Raw genomic sequence first — 27,992 nt, forward strand, 5'->3', positions numbered from 1 at the left:
GAGCTCTCAAGGGAAGATAAATTAAAAATATAGGAAGCCCTACAGGGTGTCTCAGTGGCTTAGTTGGTTGAGTGTCTGACTCTCAGTTTTGACTCAGGTCATGATCTCAGTGTCATGGGATCAAGCCCTACATCAGTCTCTATGCTTAGCAGAGAGTCTGCTTGAGATTATCTCTTTCCCTCTTCCCCCCGTCCGCCTAAAATTAATAAATATATATTTTAAAAAATAGAGAGAGGAGGTTCTGTGTTCCTATTTACCAAGTAAAATATAATCTCTGGGACAGACCCTGGGCTTTGCTATTTTATTTATTTTATTTTTATTTATTTATTTATTTGCTATTTCTAATTAATTAACTAATTAATTAATTCCATATGATTCTAATGCAAAATCAAGGAAGGGAATAAATGACTGGTTAGAATCAAAGCCCATTCTCAAGATTGTACCTGGGACAGATTTCTCTGACAACACAATGACTTCATGGGGAGGAAAGATGATTATCCCTTGAAGGCATGTTTCTGCCAAGAAGGAGAAATGTATTCTGTGTAAATAACCATGTCCACTCCACTTTCTGGGTTTTCTGTCTAATGCTGAGATCTGTCTTTGGTCTTCATCATTGCTGTTATTCTGCTGGTACTCCTTGAATGATGATGTCTTTCTGGGTTCTGTTTGCTACCAGTTTCTTTTATAACTGTACATTTTGCTTTGTTTCTCTCTGTCTCATCTTGGGTTTTGACTACCATCTATAACCCGACAATGTCTGGCTCCAACCAGAATAATCCATAGCACTTCTTTGCCTCTTACACTTCAGATGATGACTTGAAAATGCTCCTGATTCATGTATCTTGAATGCCAGACTTGTTTTTTTCACATGAACTTATACTCTATATTAATACATCAATTTTTATTGTTTGTGCTGTAGCAGTTACTATATGTTGAGAAGTTTAATTTATATCCAAAATATTGTTATAATTCTCAGCTATGCAAAGAATTCTTTTGTTTGCTTTTTTTAGAATTCATAGCTACAAAATTTACTTCTGACCACACATTTAGTCCTTTAGCAAGCTACTTGGGTATTCCCCGAGTGAAATCTGAAATGATCCTTGTGTGTGGAGGAGGAGGGAGACCAAAGGAAAAGGCAAATAATTCTAGGTTGGTAGATTGTATGTTCAATAAGCAAGGCAACTGACATATAAGGCTTGTCTTTGACACTCACAAGATGAGTAGATCTTTGCACCCACTTGCCAAATCTTAGTTTATATACAGGACTTATCTAAGTTCAGTCACATATACCATATAGATAGCCTCAGCACCATATCACTATCTCATGACTATGGTCTTGGGGCAGCTTCTGGGAGTGGGGAAGGCAAGAATAATGCACACTTCAAGGATAGGGGAGGGGATGAAAAACCTCCTGGGAATCAGGTCTTCTCAGTGACCTCTCCCAACACTCGACCGCTCATGACTAGCTCTTACATGCCCCCTCTTCCACAATGTGCCCTGAGCAGTCAGCAAGGGGTTTCACTAGCATGGAGGTGGCTCCTTTGGCAGCTATCTGGATGCTCTGGAGGCAGATATCATAGCAACAAAACAGGTAACGTCAAGAGAAAACACAGATGAAAACAAAGATTCCCAAAATCAGTCACAACTTTTTCCATAAAGAGCCTCATAATCCAAAGTTCCCTAAGTGATATTAAGTCCCCTAAGTTAGAGGTTGGATCACTCAGGGTATTCACTTGAGAACTCAAGCAGTTTAATAAGATGATACATTTGCAGACTCACCAGGGTACGAACATAAAACATTCTATTTTGGCTAATGGCACAGGTGACTCCTTGTAAGGCAGTAATAATGTCCAAGGCCATCCTATTTTTGAGGACAGTTTTTTGTATTAGATTCATTTCAGTGTTCAGAAAGGAAATATTTTTGTCATTAGCATTCAAGGCTTGCTGGGTGAATTTAGCAATGGATTCTACAAGTGCTATAATATCTTCGAGGCCAGTGGAGGCAACAATGACAGCGGCCAAATTGATCGTACAGATGGAAAACAGAACATGTCCACCTGGCCTTCAAAAGACAGAGGTTGGCAGTTTTAGAAACTTTACCTGGTTGTAGATACCATACATGTTGGTTGCAGGAAGCAGCACTGTCAGGTGTGTGGAGAGAGCTTGGGGCCAGATATGCCAGACCAGATTCTTCACCTTCTCCCCTCTTCCGACAGTATGTGCTCCTGTCAGATATAGTGCATGTCAACATGTCCAGCTTACAGCAAGATAGCAGGATCCCAGTGGACACTGAGTGTCCCTCCCCAACACTCAGGAGTATGAAGTAACTCATCACCAATCCCAGAGAGACATCCCATCACAAATTCCAGTAGATCATTCCATCCCCAGACATTACAGAACTTGGCATTCTCAGCAGCATGGCACATTAATCTGCCATAAGTCAAGGAGATGGCTGCTTACCACAACTTCTATACCTTTATAGTATTGCGTGCCTTGGCAGGCATCCCTGCTCTGGCATATAGGACAATATATTGGCCTGATTGGTTCAAATGTATTAAAGCCTGAGACAATACTTTAGCCCACCCGACCAACATTATTTTAGCTGTTAGTAACTTAATCTGCTGCTTTAATATTCCATTTTTCTTTTCTACCATCCCTGCTACATGTGGGTTATAGGACAGATGGAACCTTCATTTAATACCATGTTCTTTTGCTTAGCCCTGCAGGTGAACCCAAAAGTCCTCCCACCACCCCACATCTTGACTTCACAAGAACCAAGTCATGATAATTGACTCTTTGATTTCCCACTGTCCAGGCTTCCCAAGGTCTTTAGAATGGCCCAACTGTCAGCAAAGGGTTAACAGCCAGGGGTCATGAGTGATCACTAGGTGAATGGCTCTGAGTTTAGCCCATTGGCTGCTGTGGTTTATCCCTTACTGAAAGGCTCTCTTACCTGGAGGAGCTTTGTGTAAACATTTAGGAGCTGCTGTTCTATTGGTATATTTTGAGTTTTTGTCCACTTTTTAGAACTGGGGCCAGAATCCCAAGGGCATTCTTCCCTTCTGTTGTCTCTACCACAAAGCCCAATCCATACTTTGTGGAATTACAGGCATACATAACTCAAATGGTAGCCCTGCTAAGGAGATGCCCAGAGCTTTAAATTTGTTTCAGTAGTATTTTTGCCTTCTCAAAGGTGGCTTGCTGTTCTGATCCCTAATCCCATTAGTGCCCTTTCTTTACCAGGCAGTAATAGGGAGGCAGGAACTGGGCCAGGTGAGGAATAAAAGTCCTCCAAACCCTAAAATCTCTATAAAAGATTGCACCTCTTTCACATTCCTAGGGCATTGGATAAGTTTGCACCTTATCAATCACAGCTTCTGGGACATCAGGGATCTTACCTGACCAAACAACTTACAGAAACTTACGGTGGTGCCTTGAATTTTCTGTGGGCCCATCCTCTTCCTTGTGTATGTTCCAGCAAAGCCTTCAAAGTGTGCTGTAGCAGGGATAAATCTTCACATGTTATCCTTGTATCATCAATGTAATAGCCTATTTTACTGGTGTTGGGAAGGGGAGCAGGGACGTCTTGGGCCACCACCCTATAACATATGGAGGGGTTGTGCAGTTAGCCTTGGAGAAGCACTTGAAAGGCCAATTGTTGCCCCTCCCATGTGATGGGCAGATGGGACAGGTGTGAACTGTTGTTCAGATTTTGAGGGTTTCCACAGACTGGCCAACACAGTGTTGTGTCATTAGTCTGTCTGTTCAGATGGGGTTCCTGCAGCAGTGAGATCAACCACATTTGTTTCTGGGTAATTTTTATTACCATTGTCCATTTATAGCCAGTTGGGATAGACTTTTAGCTTTCCAAGAAACTTCTCTGTTCCAGGTCTTTTCAATAGCCTCTACCCATTCTCAGGATTTGTCAGTTTCCCTGAGATCATCATCGGATCATAAATATCTTCTCCTACATCATAAATATCTTGTCCCACAACTCAATTTAGAATGGATATCAGTGTCCTGCACTAGATTATGGGGGTGGATTGGAGAATCTTAGCTTTTATTCCTGCAGTGAATGTGATCTGACAAGACCTTCAAAGATAAGGCCTTGTCTCAGTCTCAGTTCCCTAAGAATTTGCTGCATCTCCTCTGTAGGTTTCCATGGTCTCTCATGACAGGGAGGCTGCTGTCATTGAGCCAAGCCTCTTCTAAGCTAGAATAGAATAACCAACCTATAAGGGAGTGAGTATTTGGAACCACTCCTAACCCCTTTCCACCATTCAGGCAATGCCAGAGAACAGAGTGTTTGGTGATGTGGCCCATTTTCTCTGCCTCCTGCCTGTTCAGAGAAATGTGTGTCCTCCCATATCCCATAGCTATGCTGACCATGCTGGGCCTCCGGCTGGAACTTGACAGCTGTATCAATAAGCTCAATGGAGGTATCTTCTCTTATCATGAACATTTCCTGAAGACTGCCCCACTGCCTGGGATTGCTGTTGCTGTGCTTTTGCTCCCCTTTTTATTAGTAATTGCATGACACCAAGCTTTTCATCTGTTGCATTATCAATCACAACATCCTTCTCATCACTTTATCAGGATTTTCTTTGCTGCAGTGTGCCCTGTACAGTTTCTCAGGCAGGGCTATTAAAGCAGTCAGTGTTTCAGTACATGCCTGTACTCTCAAGGTGCTCCACAATCATCTGACATATGGGCCACCCACCCCCATAGAGAGGTCACCAGCCAACCCAGGATTTCTCTTTCCCAAGTCCCATTTTTTGGCCTCCTGGCTGACTAGCCAACTGTTGGTTCACAACCTCTTTGGGAGCTTTCTGGGTGGAGAAGGACAAGAAAAGACCAAAGAGTCAGACCACCCCAGGTTGGTAGATGGAAGCTTTAGTTATAATCTAAATATAACTGTATTAGTTATATATTTAGTAACTATATTTAGTTACTAAATATATAACTAAATATATATTTAGTTATATATTTATATATATTTAGAGGCTTGTCTTCAGTAGTTGCAGGACCACTAGATTTCCACACTTGCCTGCTAAGTTTTAAAAATTAAAAAAGAGGCCTTAGCTAGCTGGGTTCAGTCCTAACATTCAGAAGGTCTCAACACATCACTCTCACTCGCACATCACTATCTCAAGACTATGTCCTTTCAGCATCTTCTGGGAACAGGAAAGGCAGGTACAATACAGATTCCAAGGTCAGGGGAGGGATGAGGAGCCTCTGATTGTGGGGTTCAGCTCAGAGGTCAACCAAGGATCATGTCCTCCTGATGTTTTTCCTCAACACTAGTGTAATTTTAATGTGCTTAAATGATAAATATAATAGGATGATGCCTGAAAACTTTTAAGAGTTTCAGGAAAAGTGGGAGTTTTGTTTATGATGTGCTGGAATCTAGTTTTTCTTATTCAAGAGTCACTGGTGAAACTGTTAATGCCAAGAACTCCAGTTTTGCCACATTTGTTTGTCTCTCCTTCAGCCTCTCTTTAATTATTTCTAGCAGGCTGGAAAGACTTTCAAGGAATTTGTTAGAGAAAGATATTTATCTGCTATTTCAGAGGAACAGACGGAAAATTTACACACGATTATATTAGAATGATTTGGAATCATGTAAATTTTGCAGAAGGGAAACAGTAATTTCTCAAGTCAGTAGGTTATTTGGAGCAACATTCCATTCTGCAAGATAGTGTCAAAAGTTCAAAAATAACAGAAGTGAAACCAATAAATCACTGAAGTAGTAATTAGTAAAAGTTTACTGTGCATACACCAAAATGGTAGTTTGTAAATCAGGAGCACTCAAAAACCAAAACATGGAATGAAGCTCAGGGGTATATTGTTATAAAGCTGCTTATATAGTGAAAAAGCAGTGACTGTGTATTCTTCACAGTGACTGATTATAATATTAGAATTTTCTTAAATAATAAGGAATTGGTCAATTGGTATCTCATATCAGCCTTGGGAAACAGTCAAACTTGGCTTATGATTTCCAGATACATAAACAAGAAATGACCCAAGTCAAGTCAGTCTTACAAAATAAGCTAAATTAAGCTTTGTTTGTATGACTAAACTGGTTTTGTCTGCTCAGGAAAATTTTACTGGCTGCTCTCCATTTGTTTGTCTGATTTTTTTATTTTTAAGATTTTATTTATTTATTTGAGAGAAAGAGAGGGAAAGAGAGTGAAAGCACACACAAGCAGGGGAGGGGCAGAGGCAGAGGGAGAAGCAGGCTTCCTGTGAGCAGGGAGCCAGATGCAGGAATCAATCCCAGGACCCTGGGATCATGACCTGATCCAAAGGCAGGCCCTTAACCGACTGACCCCCCAGGAAGCCCAGTCTCCATTTGTTTTTGATTGTAACAAGAACCTTGTCTTATAACTGTTTACATTCCCTTCCTTACTCATTAGTTTTACTTCTAGGATCCTATCCTAATGAAATAAAAATACAGTGAAACTGTATCCAAAAGATATTACTCAGAATAGTCATTATATTGAGGCGTTAGAAAACATTCTGCATATTCATCCATAAAGATTATTTAGGTAAAATGGATCATCAGAAAAAAAAAATAAACTTATGTTTACAAAACAAAGCTGGAAGGAGAGGTTGGTAAAAGGGTACAAACTTTCAGCTCTAAGATGAATAAAGTTCAATCAAGGATAACACGTAAAACGTGCTAACACTGCTGTGTTGTATACTATCTTAAGTGATCAATATGAAACTTAACTAGATGGGGGGAAATCCTTTCTCAATGTTATACATGTATCAAACCACCAATCATAGTAAATATCCTGTAATTTTGTCAATTAAATCTCCATAAAGCTGAAATTAAAAAAAAAAAAAGTATGGTAGTTAACCAAGCATGTAGATGAGAATTTAGTCACCAGAATTCAACCTCAGATGTACTATTGAAAACAGTGTTGTCCTGTCCTTCTCCTACATGCTCAGTGATACCCCGTAGGGACAGATACGCTGATGTCATTATCACCATTTTTGATGTGCTTTTCAGACATTTTCTTTCTCTCTATAACTGATACCTTAATAATTAACAGACATTTATTGATATTTATTAGGCAAAAGTCACTGCATATGCGTGCTGGAGTTACAGAGTGAGTAACTGAAAAACCAGAGTGATAATTATAATAACTAATATTTATTGAAGTCAAATACACTATTCATGTTAAAAACATTACCTCAGTCCTCACAACAATCTCAATTTTCAAAAGACAAAAAACTCTTAGAGAAACTAGAAAATAAAATTAAACATAAATATCGTTAAAGTTGTAGACTGTTACTTTTATACACTGCTAGCAGAGATGCAAAATGGTACAATCCATTTAGAAAACAGGTTGGCAGTTATTAAAAGTGAGATCATAAATCTATCAAATGTCCCATTCATTCAAAACGTAGGTATTTATAATGGGGAAAAGAAACACAAAGACTTGTACAAATGTTTATAGTAGCTTTATTTATAATAGCTCCCAACTGGAAATAATCCAAATATTCATATAAGAAAATTACAAAACATGCAGAAGATGAATTAGCACAAAAATATTAAACTTAAAAAAAAAATAAGGGCATCCTGGTGGCTCAGTTGATTAAGCATCTGACTCTTGATTTCAATTCAGGTCATGATCTCAGGGTCATGAGATTGAACCCCCCCATTAGGCTCTGTGCTTGGTATGGAGACTGCTTAAGCTCCTCGTCCTCTCTTTCTCTCTGCCCTTCCCCCCTCTGCTCAGGGCAGGGCATGCCTACTCTCTCTCTCTTTAAATTTTTTTTTTTTAATAAAGGAAAACTTTTGTTTTATTCTTAAATGTGAAAGATTTGAAAAAAAATTGTGAAAAAAAGTATATAAAATTTGAAAAAGTATATCCTGCTTGATTGGCTCTAAGACTTCAGTCAGCTTTAGATTTAGAGAAGTTGAGACTCTTCAGCATCTCCACCAGATTTGTGATTATTTTTTTTGCAGCATAAGGAGAAAAGAACACAGATGGGGCTGACTGAAGCAAGTAGACTTGCTTTTCCTACCAATCTCTGTTAAAGAGTTCCTACTTCTTTTGAATTACCTTTTACCTCCCATGCAATGCATGATATGGAACAACCAGTTTTAATGTGATAGACAAAACCAAACCAAAAATGCGATACAAAGATGGATAATTGATTAATGGCCAATATTTCCAGCTATACATACATAATAGATATTTTTTTAAGAAATGTTAACAACAGAAGAGAGAAGGAAGTCTGTAGATCAGGGTTGATGGAGATACATATGGAGTTATACACATAGATCCACCTCTGTCTCTATCTCTATCAACTATAGATAGGTATATCTATATCTGTTTATCTATTTATCTATCATCATCATCATCATTCTATTATCTATCTATCATCTATCTATCATCTATCTTCTATCATCTATCCTATATATATATTTGGCTTACCACATGGTTCTTCTTGGGGTAACTGAGTGCATCAAGACTGCAAAGATAGCCCAGTGCCACACTCTGGTAAGTCCTGAATTTATATACATGAATGTAGAAGTATCATTGAAAGATTTGCACTGGGGCTCCCGGGTGGCTCAGTAGTTGAGTGTCTGCCCTTTGTTCAGGTCATGATCCTGGGGTCCTGGGATCGAGTCCCACATTGGACTCCCCCGCAGGAAGCCTGCTTCTCCCTCTGCCTATGTCTCTGCCTCTGTCTTCTGTGTCTCTCATGAATAAATAAATAATTTTAAAAAAGATTTGCACAATTGAAACAGAGTTTCAGGAATAGAGACCTGTAATCTTATGTTTGATAGAGTGGAATCTTATGTTAGCAGTGATAATGTAATAAAAAATAACAAAATCAGAAGGACTAGTCAATTAATTGTTAAAGAAAGCTTGAAAGCAGAGCCTTTGTAGAGAATAAAGTCTACAAGATTTCCTGCTTGTGTGATTACTCATTTCAGAAGTAGTGAATTCAGTAATAAGTAGTTTTAGAGCAAAAAGCTAATTACAATTACTGAGTTAATCAAGAGTTTTTATTGGACTTTTGGGGGATTCTGTTGTATTAGTAAGTTCTTGGACAACAGATCTAGGGAAAATGTGCATCATCTTAATAATGGTAATTTTTAAGAGGTCAAGTAAGCAGGCTGCAATTACTCAAAGTTTAGCATTTTTTAGAACAAATACATAGTCTCTTTTGAGTACATTTATATTTGCTATGCAACCTCTGATCTATATTAATCTTTATTTTTATAATTTCAAAATTATACACAATATATTATATTTTTTGAGAAGTAAAAATGCCACAAAAGAAGTAACTATTTGAAGTAAAACAGTAAAGTTGTTCTTGACACCTATATAGACATTTATAAATATGTTTATCTAATAATTTACTAGTAAGAATAAATATTTTCAAACAAATATTTCACATAAATAATAAGTATTGTTTAAGCTATATCTTAAATATTTAAGATATAGGGGAGCCTGGGTGGGTCAGTCTGTTAAGCATCTGCCTTCAGCTAGGGTCATGGTCGTGGAATCCTGGGATCAAGCCCCACATCAGCCCCCTGCTCAGTGGGGAGTCTGCTTCTCCTCCTACATTTCCTCCTTGCTTGTGCTCTATCAAATAAATAAATAAAATCTTAAAAAAATTTATGTGAAAAAAGTATTTAAGATATATATTAAATGTTTAGGATATACAGGGCTCAATAGCAGTTCTGAAGACTTCTCATACTTCTGAGTGTTTGAGGTATCTGTAGATTTAATACTATTAATTATAATAGATGGCAATATTTATCTAATTATGTCAGTCTTTCTCAATTCATTGCCTAATATGAAGCCTACTAAAAACTCTCTAGGATCCAGTTCAATTAAGGAAGAGGGAAGAATGATTAAGGGCAGAGAAATTCTGTATCCCCTAATATATGGAGTTTCATGTGATTCTATTCTCCTTATGAAGCAGAATTCAGGGAATTCTCAATAGTTTAATGTATTAGACTCTGGAAAATATTTGTTCTTTTATTTCTGAATAATTCAGAGGTAAGAAATAATTTTATATTAAAATACATGATTCACATTTATTCTATTTATTTCTATTTTATTAATATTTCAATTTAAATAGAATCACAGTTTTCATTATCTTGAATTATATACTAAGTATTTAATAAATATATACATTGTTTTCTATGTCTTCATTACTACAGATTTTGTAATTGTATTATTCAAAAATCTGTTTCCAATGAGCCAAAATGTTAAATGCATGTTTATATTTTTTATGGGAAAAAGAAATGATACAAAACAAACTTCGAAAAAGATAGAAAGCAAATCTTGGTCTTCATGTATCTATCTCTGTTAAGCACATACATGTCTCATTTCCCTATTCATTTCCAAAGCTTTTTTGAATACTCTCTCTTCTTTCTCTCAGGATCTGGGTAGTCTGTAGAGCCATAAACTTTTTAGGACCATATTAATTTGTTTCATTCTTGAGATCTTGATGTATCTCACTGTGGATTGTCCTATCAACATGAAGTGCCAATCTTTTTTTTTTAATTTTTTTTTAAATTTTTATTTATTTATGATAGTTACAGAGAGAGAGAGAGGCAGAGACACAGGCCGAGGGAGAAGCAGGCTCCATGCACCGGGAGCCCGACGTGGGATTCGATCGCGGGTCTCCAGGATCGCGCCCTGGGCCAAAGGCAGGTGCCAAACTGCTGCGCCACCCAGGGATCCCTGAAGTGCCAATCTGATGTGTATTTTTGGTGGTTAAATGTTGTAATTCATTTCTCTTTTATTATATTTTAAGAAATATATTCCTTAAGGATATGTGAACAAAACAATGCAAACATGATTTGAATAACATATAAAAATAATATGGTAATGATAATTCCAGGAATAAAATGTGGCAATTTTTAATAGACTTATTTAACAAACAGGTAATGTTCTCTTTGAACATTAGGCTTGTTCTTAATGCTTTGTAGGTACTAAATACTTACAATAATACTATCCATATTTTACAGATAAAATTGAGACACAGAGATGTTAAATAATTTTCTCAAAATTACCCGTCTAGTGTTTGGCTATGCCAAAATTTAAGCCCATCCAAGTTGAGTGCAGAGTTCCTACACTATTACTGCCTTTCCCAATAAGTACCTTTCATTCTTCTTCATTTAGTACTTTCATAAAAAGTAACAGGTGCCTGCTAAGGAAAAACACTCTGGTGCTTCTATATGGCTCACACAGAACACTTTTGTGATCAGAAGTGTAGATTTTACACATATCAGGCAATTCTGAGACACTGGCTAGGTGTCCTACAATTTAACTCAATTCTAAAATAGTCCGTGTTAGAAATTTCTCTCTACTTTTTGCTTTATCTGAATCCTACAAATATTGATACTTTGCCTTGTGTTTCTTATCTCAGTTAAATACTTTCTGGTGATCTTTTTTATTAATTCTTTGATGTAAGTGTAATTTAAGTGTATGTTATTTATTTATTAAATTCTTATGGATTTTCTATATATATTACTGTTATTTTTCACATTCTTTTGTAGTTAGAGACTTCATTTGCATACATCTATTCTTTTTTAATTAATTGAAACAGAATGACCCAGAATATACGCTATTTTGTTAAATCCTCTGTGCATTCTTTTTTTTTTTTTTTTTTTTTTTATGATAGTCACAGAGAGAGAGAGAGAGAGAGGCAGAGACACAGGCAGAGGGAGAAGTAGGCTCCATGCACCGGGAGCCTGATGTGGGATTCGATCCCAGGTCTCCAGGATCGCGCCCTGGGCCAAAGGCAGGCGCCAAACCGCTGCGCCACCCAGGGATCCCCCTCTGTGCATTCGAACAGAATATGTACACTGCTGTTTTTATGTGGAATGTTCTATGAAGCTCAATTAGATAATATTGATTGAAATATTATTCAGGTCTTCTATATCCCTATTGATATTCAGTATATTTTTATTGCCCATTATTGAGAAAGGTTTTGTAATATCTGATGATAACTAGAAATTCATCTATTTTCTTTCCCTTTTTTAGTTTTGTTTCATGTATTTTGAAACTGTTTTATTACATGCATAAATATTTAAGATTGTCATGTAATATCGACAAATGACCAAATGACCTTTTACCAAATGTGACTTTTTTATGCCTCTTAGAAGCCTCTCCACTGAACTATATTTTGTTAATATTAATAGAGCTACTCCAACTTCTGATATGGTTTATCTTTTAAAAATTTTTCTACTTTTCATCTATTCATGTCTTTATATTTAATTTATTTTTTTTATAATAATGATTTTATTTATTAATCCATGAGAGACATAGAGAGAGAGGCAGAGACACAGGCAGAGGGAGAAGCAGGTTCCGTGCAGGGACCCCGATGCGGAACTCGATCTCAGGACCGTAGGATCACACCTTGGGCCGAAGGCAGGCAAGGGCTAAACTGCTGAGCCACTCAGGGATCCCATAATTTAGTTTTAAAAATTTTTTTTTAATAGGCTCTATGCCAAGCATGGAGCCCAATGTGGGGCTTGAGCTCATGACCTTGAGATCAAGACCAGAGTTGATATCAAGAGTCAGACACATAACCAACTGAGCCACCCTGGCACCACCCCAAGTTGAATTTCTTATGCATAGAATATAATTGCACTATGCTTTTTAATTCAATCTGACAACATATGCCTTTAATTACATGTTTGGAGAATTAATCTTTGCTATGATTATTTGTACTTTTGTGTAAACCTAGAGTAGGCCAGCTTTATCCATGAGAATACATTCCAAGACTCTCAGGGGGTGCTGAAAACTGCTTAGTTTAGTACTGAACCCTATATCCATGTCTCCACTAAGCATATGCAGTCTCATCACTAGCTTCTTGAGCATATGGAATACAGTTATAGTAATGACCAAAGTCTTTATGTTCTAAGTTTATCATCTTTGTAATCTATGTGTTGGTGTGGATTGATCTATTTTTCTTCTAATTATGGAATTTATTTTCCCCCTTCTTTTTATTTTTGGTAATTTTTTATTGGATCCCAGATTTTTTGAATATTAAATTGCTAAAAGTTATATATTTTTGCATATCAGTAAATGTTCTTTAGCTTTGTTTTTGGACAAGGTTAAATCACTTGGGAAGTGCTTGATTCTATTGTGTCTTGCTTTAAAATTTTGTTAGATAGGATTATAGCAGCATTTAGGCTAGAGCAAATTTCCCCTACTTGTGTTGCAAGCCATGAATTTTCTACCTGATGCTCATGAATTATTAGGTTTCCATTCTGGTTAGTAGGAACAGGCACTGTGATTGGACCTGTGTAAGCACTAAGATTATTCCCACTAAGACTTTCAGGGGTTTTCTTCACTGACCTTAAGTGGTGTCCTCAATTTATGCACTAGTCAGTGCTCAGCTAAGTATCAGAGAAGGTCCCCTATAGATCTCTGGAAACTTTACTCTGGCAGCTCTCTTTTTTCTGGTACTCTTTTCCATGAACTAGCCACTTTGGTCTTCTTGGGTTACCAGCTCCATCTTTTTAACTGAGAGGCACCCCCAAGCTCTGCCTTGGTTGTCCTTACCTGCTCACAGTTTGGAAACTCACCCAATGAAATAAGAATTGGGGCATTTGTCGTGCTCATCATTTTGTTTCCCATTTCTCGAGAGTCCTTTGATGCCCAATGTCCTGTGTCTCAAAACCATTATTTCATATATTTTGTCTTTGTGCATTTTTTAAGGTTTGTTTCAGGCAGGAACACAAAATCAGTCCTTATGATTCCATCCTGGCTGGAAGCAGAAGTCTCACAGTGTGGTTTTCATCAATTAAAATATAGAGGAAAAACAAAACAAAACAAAAGGCAATTTATATTGTTAAGAGGCTTAAAAATAGTACTTGAACTGTTTAAATAAATTCTATCAATCTACCTTATACCCTTACATTTATCTATGAATTTAGTTCAGAAAAGCACTTATCTTTAAAGGAGTTATGTTGATATTTATCATAAAACTTAGATTATAGCCCTATGATGTTTTACAGTTTAACCTTCAACCATTCTTTTTTTCCACTCTTACATTAATTCCCGGCCTTCAACTTTTGTGTGAATTGGGTTCCAATACATCTTTCCAAAACAAACCATGATGTTCTATGTACACTTATTTTTTTCCATCTCCCAGTAGATGATCTCTTATTTACCTTCATATGTCTCTGGGTCTTTCATCTCCATTTCCCCATGCTGCTTGTTCGTTAAGACTTATTTTTGTTCAGTCCTTCCACTAACTCAACAGAGGTACTAAAAAAAAAAAAAATCAATATTTCTTATCTGGAAATGTTGACCAATCACCAATTTTCAGAATAAAAGCTAAACAGTTGTGAGAAAGAGAACACCTGCCTAGTTAGCTGAATCAGTCTGACAAACCCCAGCAAGCTACAAGGCAGGAGAGATCAATGTTAGTTTGCCTTCACTTTCTGGTTGATGATAATTCACATGAGTAAGGGAAGATTATTTCTAAAACAACTAATTTATAAATGGGACCAATTAAACAATGTAGGAACTTGGAGAGTATTTTGTTTGGCCTGATGTTGGGTTAGATTTTTCAAATTTCCCTTTAAGGCAAAACAGGACTTCTCATAATAAAAACAAAATAAAACAAAAAAGAGAGAGACCAGAAATTAATTAGGAGGTATTACCCAACCTGGCATAAAATGAATTAAATAAAAATACAAATTGAATAATGTTAACAACCAGAAAAGTCAGAATTACCTATTACTTCAAAGGAACAAGAGTACAACTAGAGATGTGATTGAAAATTAAGTTTAAAATCAAACAAAAAAAAATAAGATGATTATATATATTAAAGACAAAAAGATGTGAATGAGGCTGGAGACTCCTGATATTTGTTGTGTATGTGTATCATACAACTATAACTCATTTGATCAGGTGTTGATTTTATGGTACTTGAGTGAAAAGCAAAAATCTTTGTAGGATATCTGAAATCTACAAAAGCCCTAGAACTACTAAGTGAGCTTAGCAATATTATGAGATATAAGATTAAGTAAAAAAATAATTATATGTCTATATACTTGTAATGAATAATCAGAAATTGATATTTAAAAATCAATGACATTTTCATGGCATCCAAAAAATGATAACTTAAGGATAAATCTGACAAAAAAGATGTGTAAAATCTGTACAATGAAAACTATAATACACATTATAGATAAATTGGGAAAAGCCTAAATTAATGGAGAGAAAAACTGGATGACTATTGTTAAGATGCCAGTTATTTCCAAATTAATCCATATATTCAGTGTAATTTCAATCAAAATATCAGCAACCCTTTCTTATAGAAATTAGGAAACTGATTCAAAAGTTCATCTGGAAACCCAAAGATCCTAGAATAGCCAAAGCAACACTGATTTTTAAAAGACAAATTGGAGAATTAGCATGACTTTATTTTGAGAATTCTCATAAAGCTACCATAATCAAAACAGTGTGGTTTTGGCATCAAGGCAGACAAATAGATCAAAGGATCATAGTAGGGTCCAGAAATGGTCTTTCTACCAAACAATAAACTCGAAGAACCAAACAACAACACCCCCCCCAAAAAAAAACACAAAAAACACAAAAAATGGTGAGTAGGAAAATCTGTGAAGAAATGTCAGTCTTTCCAAAATATGGTAGTGGAACAATTGAATCTTAATATGCAAAAGATAAACTTTAATCCATATCACACCATCTGCAAATGTATCAAAATGGATCATAGTCTGAAATGTAAAAAAAAAAAAAAAAAATAGAAAAGAAAGCTTCTAGAAGTAAACATAAGAGAAAATCTGTGGGATATTGGGTTAGGCAAAGGTTTCTCAGATATGATACCAAAAGGGTAAAAAAATAAATTAGACTTCAACAAAAGTAAAAAATGTCTGCTCTTTGGAAAACATTGTTAAAAAGTGAAAAGATAACCCATAAACTGGGAGAAACTATTTGCAAAGCATATATCTGCTAAAGAACTAGGATTCAGAATGCATACATGTTTCACAAAGGTCTAAAACTCTATAGTAAGATAACAAACAACCAAATTAAGAAATATGCAATAGATTTGAGCAGACTTTTAATCACAGATTCATGGTGGCCTATAAGTACTTGGAAAGATGCTGAGCATCATTAATCATTAAAAAAAAAACTAAACTAAAACTTAATAATTTACCACTACTCACTTTATACATGGTTAAAATTAAAAAGTGACTATATTCAGGGCTGGCAAAGATTTAAGTAACCAAAACTCTCATACATGGTAGTTGAAATGCAAGATGGTATATATTATTACTTTGGAAGATAGTTTGACACTTTCTTAAATAGTCCAACATAGACCTACCATATGTCCCAGTTGTTCTACTCCAAAGTCACAACCCAGTAGGAAAAAATAAAAGTAAAAAAGCTATACCTATATAGAGATCTGTGCATGGGTATTCACAGGAGTTTTATTTGTAATAGTCCTAAGCCTGAAAAAATTTGAATGATGACTAACAGGTAAATGAATAAGAAATTCTGATATATCTATATACTGGAATACTTTTTGGAATAAAAGAAAGCATCTATTGCATATGAATCTCAAAATTTACTATGAGTCTCAAAGTAATCATGTTGCAGGAAATATGCAATATCAAAAGTATACTGAGGGATCCCATTTATATAAAATTCAAGGAAATGCATAATGACAGAAAGCAGGTGAATAGTTGACTAGGGATGTTGAGGGGTAGGAGGGAGAATTACAAATGCACATAAAGAGATTCTTGGGAATAATGGACATGTTGACTATCTCAATTGTAATCCTAGTTTTGCAGTCCTATGCATAAGTTAAAATCTGTTAAATTGTACACATTAAATGTGAGAAGTTAATTTTGTATCATTTGTACCTCAATAAAGCTGTTAATTTTTTTTTTAAATCTTGTGATTTGGAAGAGTTTACAGAGTGACTGTATACAATTCTACAATGAGGTTAAGAAAAGCTAACATGATGTCGAGATATGATGAGGCCAAATGGTAAGGTTAATATAGAAATCTTTACCATACAGGTCTTTAGTCTTTCTTTCTTTCTTTTTTTTCTTTATTCTTTCTTGAGATGAGTGCAGCTAGTACAGAAAAAATGAACATAATCAATTAAAAGATTCTTATTGCATATATGATTACCATAATTCAGTTAGGATAAATCAATTTTCTTGCTAGCATGTTTCTCAAGAATTATTTTCTATAGTGTGAAAAAGATTTTATGTAATGTGTTATACTGCCAACAATAGCTTAATTACTATAAAATATACAATATATACTATAAAAAATATATATAGTATGTTCATATACTATCATTTAGTGTAGATTAGAGACATCTTCAATTCCACAAATGCCATTTTACAATGAACTAAAGGATGCAGTGTGCATGTTTTATGTCCATACTGAGATGTGGCTGGAGTGAGAAACTTTAAGGAATGCATAACTTGACTCGGGGAATAATTTTAGTACATTATTACTTGATATAAATCTTGCAATAATAATTAGACATCATATAAATTGAGGTTGCAAGTGATCGTATAAATTAACTCAGTAAAGTTCCCTCCAACAAAAATTTAAAGCCGCGTAACTTTGCCAAGTTGCCAAGATAAAGGTTTTGCAGAAATATAGATAATGAAATAATGTGATTTACTAGAATTTTCCTAGTCTCAAGTCAATTAAATGACTACCTGTAATTTGAATGTACAAAATAAAATTTTTGTTTTTATTTTTCTGTTGTCCTTATTAAATTATTTCTTGCTACAATTAGGTAATTATAAAATTGTGCCAATTTTTATTATTTTTATTTTAAAACCACATTATTTGTATTTAGAGGACTATCTCTTTTCTTTTTTCTTTTTTTTTAAGATTTTATTCATTTGTTCATGAGAGACACACACAGAGAGAGGCAGAGACATAGACAGAGGGAGAAGCAGGCTCCATGCAGGAAGCTGGAGGTGGGACTCGATTCAGGACCCTGGGATCTCACCCTGAGCCAATGGCAGATGCTCAACTACTGAGCCACCCAGATGTTCCTTATTTTTTCTTTTTAAAAAATATTTATTTTCCCATTTTTTTAGAAAGGAGAGAGGGCATGAGCAGGAGAGCCAGAGGGAGAGGAAGAGAGAGAATCTTAAGCAGATTCTCAGCTGAGCAGGGAGCCCAACATGGGGCTCAGTTTCACGACCCTGAGATCATGACCTTAGTGAAAATCAGGAATTGGATGCTTAACTGACTGTGCCAGTCAGGTGCCCCAAGACCATTTTTGTCTATGTTTGTGGACCTCCATTCTACTAAATCCATTCTACTAAATTTGTGGTTTAAAGACAAAAAAAGGCATATTTTTACAGGAGAATTAAATAAACAATTTCTACTGCTTTCAATTCAGCATTAATATACAAATGTCTCTGGATCAATATCAGGTCATCTATAAGGAACTACTCTAATTTAGATAAAAAATTCTATATGGTCAAATAATGAGAAAAAATAATGAAAATTGTAAACTATATGTTTGTTCTTTACACATGTATTTAGCAGTGATCAGTAGTATAATCAGGGTGAATTGATGATCTTACCTGAAGCCTGCCAGATTCTCATATAAAATACTGACTGTCCTGCATACTTTCCTTTAACTAAGCTAATTAGTTTTGTACTTTAAGAAGAAGTGGTAAATATGTATATATAAATTTTAATATTGATGCAACTTTTACTCAGGGTTTAATTTCAACAAAGATATTGGTATAAGAGGATCTGAAATGCAAAGTCATCTGATCCTACTTGGGGGGTGGGTATTCTTATGACATTAACTAAAAGTTTTCCTGTTTTTTAGAGTTGTGATAGTTTGTGTGTTATGAAGGTGAATACAACCAGAGAGACAACGAACAGGTCAAGAGACCCATTGTGACAGTCATCTGAGGGTTTCTGTAGAAAAAGAGCATGTTCATACAATTTGCCAAAAACCTCTCGGGGACACTATCTGTGTTCTGGCCTCTGAGAAGAATTCACAATGCTTACCCTGACAACAGGGAGATTCAGCTTAAATCTTTTTCAGTCTGGTTCTTGGCTTTTAACCAAACAGATATTAACTTGGTGCTTATAATTTACGTAACACCCCAGGATCCCAGATTTTATATAATGGATTTTTAAAACTTCACCAGCAGAAATGAAACATTGAATGGCTATTAAAAGTCTGTTAAATCATCTTTGTCTGAAGTCATCTTTGCTTTGAATCAAATGCCTTAGATTCATTCACTTGTTTCCCTCTGGGGACACATGCATATATTTAGTTAGCTGTTTATGAAGTTGTTTACCATAAAACGTTATTTTTATACCAAATTTCCTGTTTAGCTTCAGTGCTGTTTTATTTAAAATGGAGGAATTTTAATTTATTCATTTAAAATAGATCAAATTACAAAGTTTTTCTATTCACTGCCTAATCTCATTTCAAACTTCTTAAATATTTTTTAATTACACTATTAGATAGTTTGTGAACAAATTCACCATCCGTACTGCCTGCAGATAACGAGTTAATATACAAATGGAAAGTCCCACTGTGCTGGGATACTGTGACATTTTAATGCCAACCAAAATATATTGGCCGCTCTGACCTTCAGGGTTCTTGCAGCATATGGAAAACTTGCAAATTTCCAGCACCATGCCTAACCTAATAAAGACAGATTCAAAGAACAAAAGAAATAAAGAAGCCAGTCTATTTTCCAATTCATATGAATTGTTTTATTCATATCGATTTGACCAGAACTAGCAATAGCATGGACTCTTAATTAACTTCGAAAAACAATTTCTATGAAGAAAATTTAAAAAACAGAAGCAAACAAAAAGGCAGTTTACAAAGAAATCATATGCTGTTCCTACAAAGGAAAAAAATTCACACTATAAACTTATTAATTTAGTCATGCTATCTAGCTGGAGAAGTTGCTTTGTTCCTGATTTCCAGAGAAAAAAGAGAATTAGAACATTTTAGATCACGTTTTAGACCATGTAGCTCATTCTAAACTATTTCTTTTGCTAACAAAATTAACATTTTGCTGTTGAATGATTATCAAATATGTTAGCTGTTACAGTTTAAGACTTTTTTTCATTAATTGGTTTATATATACATTTTATGTTCTCATGTTGATTACAAATTCCTCACAGAAAAGTTTTCACATCTCTTAAAATTTTATAATTCCAGAACCCATCTTCCTGACTGAAGCACAAATAACTCCTAACTGCCCTGATCTGATGTCATTTTTCCTCCAGGTTACATCAAAGCAGTTTTCTTAAAGTTGAGCTCTGATCCCATTATTTCTCTATTCTGGATGAAATAGGAAGACCTGAGGGCCATCACCTAACTCAGAGTACTGTGTAGGCTCCATGCCATTTCCCCACAGATAAACTCTAGGCAAGGAATCAATACAGGTGAAATCAGCCTGAATTCATAGATTCCTTGACAAATCTGTCACCTGTCTGAAGTGACCAAGCAGAGAATGAATCATACACAGGGAATTAGTACATTAGGTGTTTCAGGGAGCTTGTAGAGGTAATGTTGGATTCTCAGAACTTTAGAGCAGATTTCCCTCAATTGTGTCCAGTTGAATTAGCTTGTACAATATCATATCAAGGGAAACATGAGATTTTTCTACAGTTAGAGGATTCTTGTAATTGATTTCTCTGTAGCTATCTAGCAGAGTTTGTGAGGATGCATAGAATCCACAGTGAATTGGGACAGTATGCTTTAAAGGAGCCCCCTGACATTCTTCTCAAAAAATTTGAAATACTCCTAAATAGCTAATGAGTGATGGTTGATTATTTTTCACCCATTTTAAAGGTTTTATATGTCTTGCAAGTAACTCTAAATATGTATTAAGATTTAGTCAATACATTGACTAAATTTCTGATGTAGTCTCTGATATTTACTATTGCCACATACTCAAATGCATGCTATGTATATGAACTTTGGTACAACTCTTGAGGTGGACAGCATATTTATTTATAGCTCTAGAACAGCTTTTCCTAAACAGGATACTGAAAAATGAAGCACCACTGCTTTTTTTTTTTTTTTCAGTTTTCTGAAAGAAGGCACATAGTTGGTGTCATTCTAGATGCATAAAAGATGAGTTAATTTATTATACACAGTGGATGCCTCAGGCATTAAGGAAGTTCGGTAACTCGGTTGAGAAGGTCTGCTTTGAAACCAAATTAAATCCAACTTGAGCACCAATTTTCAAAAATAGAAGACAAATTCAAGGTTAGTTATTTTGACCCCCCTTTTGGTCTACACAAGAGGGACTCATTGACGACACTATCATTTACCAGACATTGTCACTGCTGCAACATCTTTCCCTGCAGTCATACATACTGCTATCCAAACGTGTCGTCCTAATGCTCCATCTGAAGTGAGTTTTAATTTTTTAAGTTGTAGTAAGAATACTAAACATGAGATCTACTCTTAACAAATTTTTAAGTGCATTATACAGTACTGTTAACTATAGGCACAATTTTTATTTAAAGATTTTATTTATTTATTCATGAGAGACCCAGAGAGACAGGCAGAGAGACATAGGCAGAGGGAGAAGCAGGCTCCCTACTGGGAGCGTGATGTGGGACTCGATCCCAGGACCCCAGGGTCATGACCTGAGCCAAAGGCAGATGCTCAACCACTGAGCCACCCAGGTGCCCCTCACTGCAGCATTATTGACAATAGCCAAGATATGGAAACAAATTAAATGTCCATCAGAGGATAAATAGATAAATAGATAAGGAAAATGTAGTATATACATACAATGGGATATTATTCAACTTAAAAAAGAAGGGAATCCTGCCATATGTGAAACATGGATGAGCCCGGAGGACAACATGTTAAGTAAAATAAGCCGGTCACTGAAGTGAGTTTTAATTCCTGACATTTCAACCCTAGCCAGTGCATTATGCAGGCTTCTCTGTGGCTCCTTGCAGAGTTCAGCTACAAGTGGCTCCCCTCCCCCCCCAAGGCAATGGCCCCCACTGACCATTCACTGCAAGAACATCACATCCATCTCCTTAGAAGTGCTCCATTCCGTGATCCTGTGATACACAACTCGAAACCCTTGTCCTTGTGAAGGAGTAAAACTTTTCCTTTCTTCCCTTCTAGGGTCTTTGGATGGCCTAATAATTAAATTGACACAGGACAGATTCAATAAGAGAAAAACAAATTTAATTACATATGCATAGGAGCTCGTAGAAATGAGATTCAAAGAAATGAGCAAAGCAGGCAGCTTTTATATCTCTTAGACAAAGAAACAATAAATCTGTGAAGAATTGGCAAAACACAGAGGTTTGGGCTTGGGATAGTAAATTAGTGTAGAAGTAACAAGGCTAGCTCCTACAGCCTTTTCAGCCTAAATTCCCTATCTTAGGGGGTAAGGATTCTCTTTACCTCCTGGTACAGGGAAAGTACCTTTTACCTGGGAGGTTTATTTCCTGCTTTTAGGGGACAAACGATGATCAGAGCATCCTTCCCATACTGGCTGTTTCCTAAGTAATTAAAAATAATCAATATGCCACTTGGGCATATTTTGGGTTGGTCTGCCTTGAACCCCATCATCCCATAGGATTCAATACCAAAGGACAATCACGTTTCTTTCTCATTCCTTAAAAAGCCTTATTCTCCTCCTCATCTCCAACTGCTTGATGGTTTCTTCCTCAAAAATCAGTAAGGCCTATTTAGGAACCGCCTTCGGGATGACGCACGAGGTCTTCACAATTTATCCTTTTACGCTCTGAATCAAAAAAGCTGTTTACTCCCATGGTGGGGTACGAAATCTTTTCAACTTGAGTAAATGCATGCTAACGGGTAAGTGCTTTCTTTTATTCTTTCTGTGGGTTTGCATATGGCAAGAATGCTCAAACACTCTGCTCTGAACAAATACTTGAGAGATGATAAAATACTTGATGATATCTGAAATAGGGTTCAGAGCTGAACTATTCCTTTAATCCACATGCTGGCCCCAGGTGCACGCTGAGGATTATCGCATTGAAAGCAGCTTATTTTTCACTTAAATTCCGAAATTCAGCTTGATCCCACTTTGATTTTAACTTCATCAGCTAACACGAAACATGTTGCTCATTAGTTAGCCTTTGTTTTCACTTCACTCTGTATTTATGAAGTTTGGCTCCATTTCCCGTGCTATTATTTATGATTGTTTAGAAAACACTTCTGGTAACCTAGGTTTCTTTGGTAAGCAGTCTTCCTGGTGTGATTAATTTGGGGCACGATTTCTTCCTGGCATTCACTCTTAAGCAGTTCTATCCCCAGATTTATTCTCAACCTTGAAGTGTTGGAAATCATTGGCTGATATTTGTTTGATATAGTTCACTGTTCATTTGACTTCAATTCTTTCAATGTCGTTTGGTTCCTGAAACAACAGATATATGCAGTTTTCAAAAATTCAGTCTGATAGTCTTTGGATAGTTTATTAAATTTATTATGACTTTTTAGATATATTGGGACTTGTTTCTGCCATATATTCCGTTTTTTTCTTCTCTTGTTGAGAAGAGTTTCTTCTCTTTCTTCTTTCAATCTTGCCACTCTTTTTGTTTTGACTTTCAAAGCAGTTTTTGTTCATTACATTTTTCTTTTATTCTTTTAGAGAAGTATGTTCTTGATGCCTATAATTTTCATAATGACTTTATTTATTTATTTTCATAATAATTTTATAGGTTTTTTTTAATTTTTATTTATTTATGATAGTCTCACAGAGAGAGAGAGAGAGAGGCAGAGACACAGGCAGAGGGAGAAGCAGGCTCCATGCACCGGGAGCCCGACGCGGGATTCGATCCCGGGTCTCCAGGATCGCGCCCTGGGCCAAAGGCAGGCGCCAAACCACTGTGCCACCCAGGGATCCCTCATAATAATTTTAATAGTAGTACTAACTTAATAGAGTCTGAAGATAATCAGCATTTTTAATTTCTGTTTGACAGTAAAAATATAAATTTAATAACATATCATATACAATGAGTAAAAATAATTACAACTGCCATATAATTTTTATTGTAGCTGTTCGGTATTATAGTCCCAGTCTGTTTTCAACCCAACAATCAACATTATTAACATTGACTTATACTATAAATATCAGCTCAGTTTCACTCTTATCATTTACAATATTTATAGCTATCTTTCATTCTTAAATTTTCACTTTTTCGGGATCCCTGGGTGGCACAGCGGTTTGGCCCCTGCCTTTGGCCCAGGGCATGATCCTGAAGACCTGGGATCGAATCCCACGTCGGGCTCCCGGTGCATGGAGCCTGCTTCTCCCTCTGCCTGTGTCTCTGCCTCTCTCTCTCTCTCTCTCTGTGTGACTATTATAAATAAATAAAAAAAATTAAAAAAAAATTTCACTTTTTCATCTAAGAACAATTTTTTTCTTCCTAAAATTATTCCTTAGAATTGTTATCGTGTGTATTTGGTGGTATTATGGGCTTTTAGTTCATCCTATTCCTTGAAATATAATTTTACTATTGTCTTAGATTGAGTTGACCAAGAAACAAATTTTGATACACAGATAAGTATATAATGGTATTAGTACAAATGTTGAGATTAACACCTGTGAAAGGGAAAAGAAGAAAATGGAATTGGGGAATGGGAGAGGTAAAGCCTACATGGAATCTTCCAGGAAGTTGAGATGATGGAATGTCCCTTCAGAGCTATTTGTATTTGGGCCAGGGTATCAAGCCTTTGAACCTGGGCATTGGTTAGTTATTAGCTGTGTTCTGCATGAGGAAGAAGCTGTGATCTCAGTAATGCAATGTCTGCCAGCTGAGACAAAGCCCAAAGTGGGTGAAGAGTTCAGAGGTATCTTCCAGACACATTCTCAAGAGCTGTAATAAATCCTTTATTCCCGAAGAGGGATTTTAGCAATTTATTTCAGTTACCCCTCACACCTCACAACTATGCATAGAATTTCATATTGATGGTTATTTTCTATCATCACATAAAACCATTTGATAGTGTTTTTTTGTTTGTTTGTTTGCTTGTTTGGAACCTTAGAATAATGAATCCATTGTATTCCGCCTTCTGTCGTTACTGTTGAGAAAAGAGTTTTCAGTCTAATTGCTTTATTCTGGTTGATTTACTGTCCATTTCTGTTTACATTTAAAATACCTCTCTCTTACTCTTTCTCTCAGGGCAGCTTTCTTTTTTATGTCTGTGTTCTGCAGAGGAAGTGACTAATTCAGCAGCAAATCAAAGACTGAGCTCAGCCCAGTTCTTCCAAATACAGCACAGTTTTCTGGGTGCTTCTGCACACTGCCCTCACAGAGGCAGGCAGAGAGACAGCTACCTCCTGCCGTTCTGTATCAGAATGCTTTCTCTTGTGCATACAGAAGCTCCTCTCAAACCGGCCCAAATCACAAGCACTATTGGGTCCCATAATCATGGCCGTGGTTCCATTGCTTTGGGATTCTCTTGATTTCACTCTCCTCCTTGCATTGGCTTTATCACTGGATAATTTCTTTTATGGTTGCAGGACAGTGACTGCAGCAACTCAGAAAACATGCTCCCACATCCATATCTGGGAGAAGGAGAAGCTGTGACTTTTACAGATTAGCATGGCTTCACTAGCAAAAGTCTCCACACATTTTATTGACTGCAGTTGACTTAAGTCAGTATACATATAAACAAGAGAAACAAGAAAAGCAAGAAGAATGAATAGGCTAATCAAGTCACACTACTGGGGATAACAGTCAATTTTCAAAATTTCATTGCTGCTACATGATGCAGGATGTGTGAAATGGAGCTTGAAATGCCCATTTCGATAAGCTCAATGGGCTTCTACAGCATGCAGCAGGCACTCCTTGGCTGCTATGCATAGTGTCTGGTTCTGCCGTAAATATGGTGACTTCTAGGTAAAAGTGATATTTTTTGCATCTCAGATGTCTTTAGCCTTGAAGTCATTTCCAAATGCAGAGATTACCTTCTATTGATTAGTGTCATATTTGACCTAGGATTCAGTAAGTATTTCTTAGTCAGACTCACTGAGAAGCCATCAGCTCTTCTGGACCCGTATTAACCACATCAAGAATTGCTTTCCTGTCCTCTTTGTGGAGAAATAAATCTCACTTTGCTCATATCAGGATCAGAGCAATTTAGGAAGTATCCATGCAATTAAATTCCACAAATATTTACTGAGTAACTTCTGAGTCTTGGTAATGACTTGGATGGTCCTTTTGCATAGTGTTAATATATTTACATGCATCTGTTGCACTTGTTGATTGCTTGCTCAGTAAATAGTCCTTTTTTTTTTTTGTACCTGTATTTATAGAATTCTGTATTTCAATCTATATTTAATCGGGCTTAGAAAACACTCTTCCTCCTCAACAATATTCTTCATATAGTACTCTTCCTCTGACAAAAATGCAGAAATCTCATTGAGGGTACAGAAATGTAGTATTAGAGTGACTGATGTACACTTAAGAAATGGGTTTCAGGGTCAGAAACACCCACCAAAACTTGTCCTTTATTCATCTCTTGTCAATGCTTTAACTATTCTGCATGTCCTCTCCAAGGTTGATCCAAAGTCTTTGTGTGTCAATATCAATAGCATTTCCTTTAAAAAATAACCTAGAGCCTGGGTGGCTCAGTCGGTTGGGTGATGGACTCTTGATTTTGGCTCAGGTCATGATCTCATGGTGGTGAGATTGAGCCTTGTGTTGAGCCCCCTGCCTTGGGCTCAGAGTCTGCTTGTCCCTCTCCTTCTGCTCCTCCCCACTCCCTGCTGAATGAATGAATGAATGAATAAATAAATAAATAAATAATCTTTTAAAATAACCTAAACCTTTTCATTTTCCTTCCTGAGGCAGATGAGATAGTATACTTTTGTATGTTAGTTATGTGAGAATCCTTGCTGCTCTTTTCTCTTCCATTTGGCCCAAGCCTGACTTAGTATTTTGGGAAAGAAAGGGACTATGGAGTTTTATCCAGTTTCAACATTACTAAAACTAGAGATCTATAAGCCTTCATTGAGGGAATGTGCAAAATTAACATATCTTTGTTTTGTTGGGGAAAGGTGTTTTGTATGTATCTATGTGTGTGTGTATATATATATACACATATATATACACACATACATACATATATTTATTTTTGCACAAATATCCTTAAATATTCTTCAGCTTTTTAGAACAGTAAAGACTCAATGATATCCTCAAAACATTTAAAGGCTAACACATTAAATGTGTGCTTTTTTTTTCGATTTTAACTTAGAGACTCTGTAAAGCATTAAAACAATATGCAATGGACAAAGAAATAAATGAAACACTTTATAATCTTATAAAGCAGAGAATTTTCAGTCTTTTCCAAATTAATTTATATTTCAAAGATCTAAAGAGAAAAAGAAAACTTGAAACACTAATGAACATTTTAAAAGTCCAGAAAAATAATATATTTAATCAGTCCAGAGTTGCCCTGCTATGATTTTAAAGAAATTACTTTCTTATTTTGCCTTCAATTGTGTAAAATTGATTTGGCATTTGAATTTTAATAAATAAACTAGCTTCACAAATAAAAAAATAATTTTAACAAATACGATTTAAAATGTCACATCTATTATAAGTTTAAATATTATCTTGGGGAATATGGAATAGATTCTTATAGCACAAATGGGAGTAACTTACATGAATTACTAATATAAACTCTTCATTTATTATGAACAAGGTATTGTGGGGGTTCTAGCAGAGATTACCTAGTTAAATCCTCTCCAAAAGCTCATGAGGCAAGTGTGATAATTCCTTTGTAGCATTATTTAGATATATTCATCTTCTTAGGAAACATATCCTTTTATTTAGACACATGCTTTGTAGAGTTAATAATATGGTAAGTCAATGGCGTGGTAGCAAATAAGACCTTCTTCCATGATCATGCTAGAGCATAATAAATTTTCAATGCATTGGTGACTTCTGGCCTTGACTCATTAGCATATTGGAGTGGATGATGGTTAGAACTAA

General features: G+C 35.9%; 1 long non-coding RNA gene across 1 annotated transcript in view; it reads left to right on the top strand.

Annotated features, from left to right (window-relative positions):
* Positions 1-22,794: 22,794 nt before the first annotated feature.
* Positions 22,795-27,992, top strand: part of LOC112645908 (uncharacterized) — an 86,681-nt gene continuing 81,483 nt past the window's right edge. The window contains exon 1 of the long non-coding RNA XR_004812003.2: positions 22,795-22,845. This is a non-coding gene — a long non-coding RNA (uncharacterized LOC112645908). The remainder of the gene's footprint in view (positions 22,846-27,992) is intronic.

Source organism: Canis lupus, chromosome 34, assembly GCF_003254725.2.
Source record: "Canis lupus dingo isolate Sandy chromosome 34, ASM325472v2, whole genome shotgun sequence".
In the NCBI taxonomy this organism is placed as follows: Eukaryota; Metazoa; Chordata; class Mammalia; order Carnivora; family Canidae; genus Canis; species Canis lupus.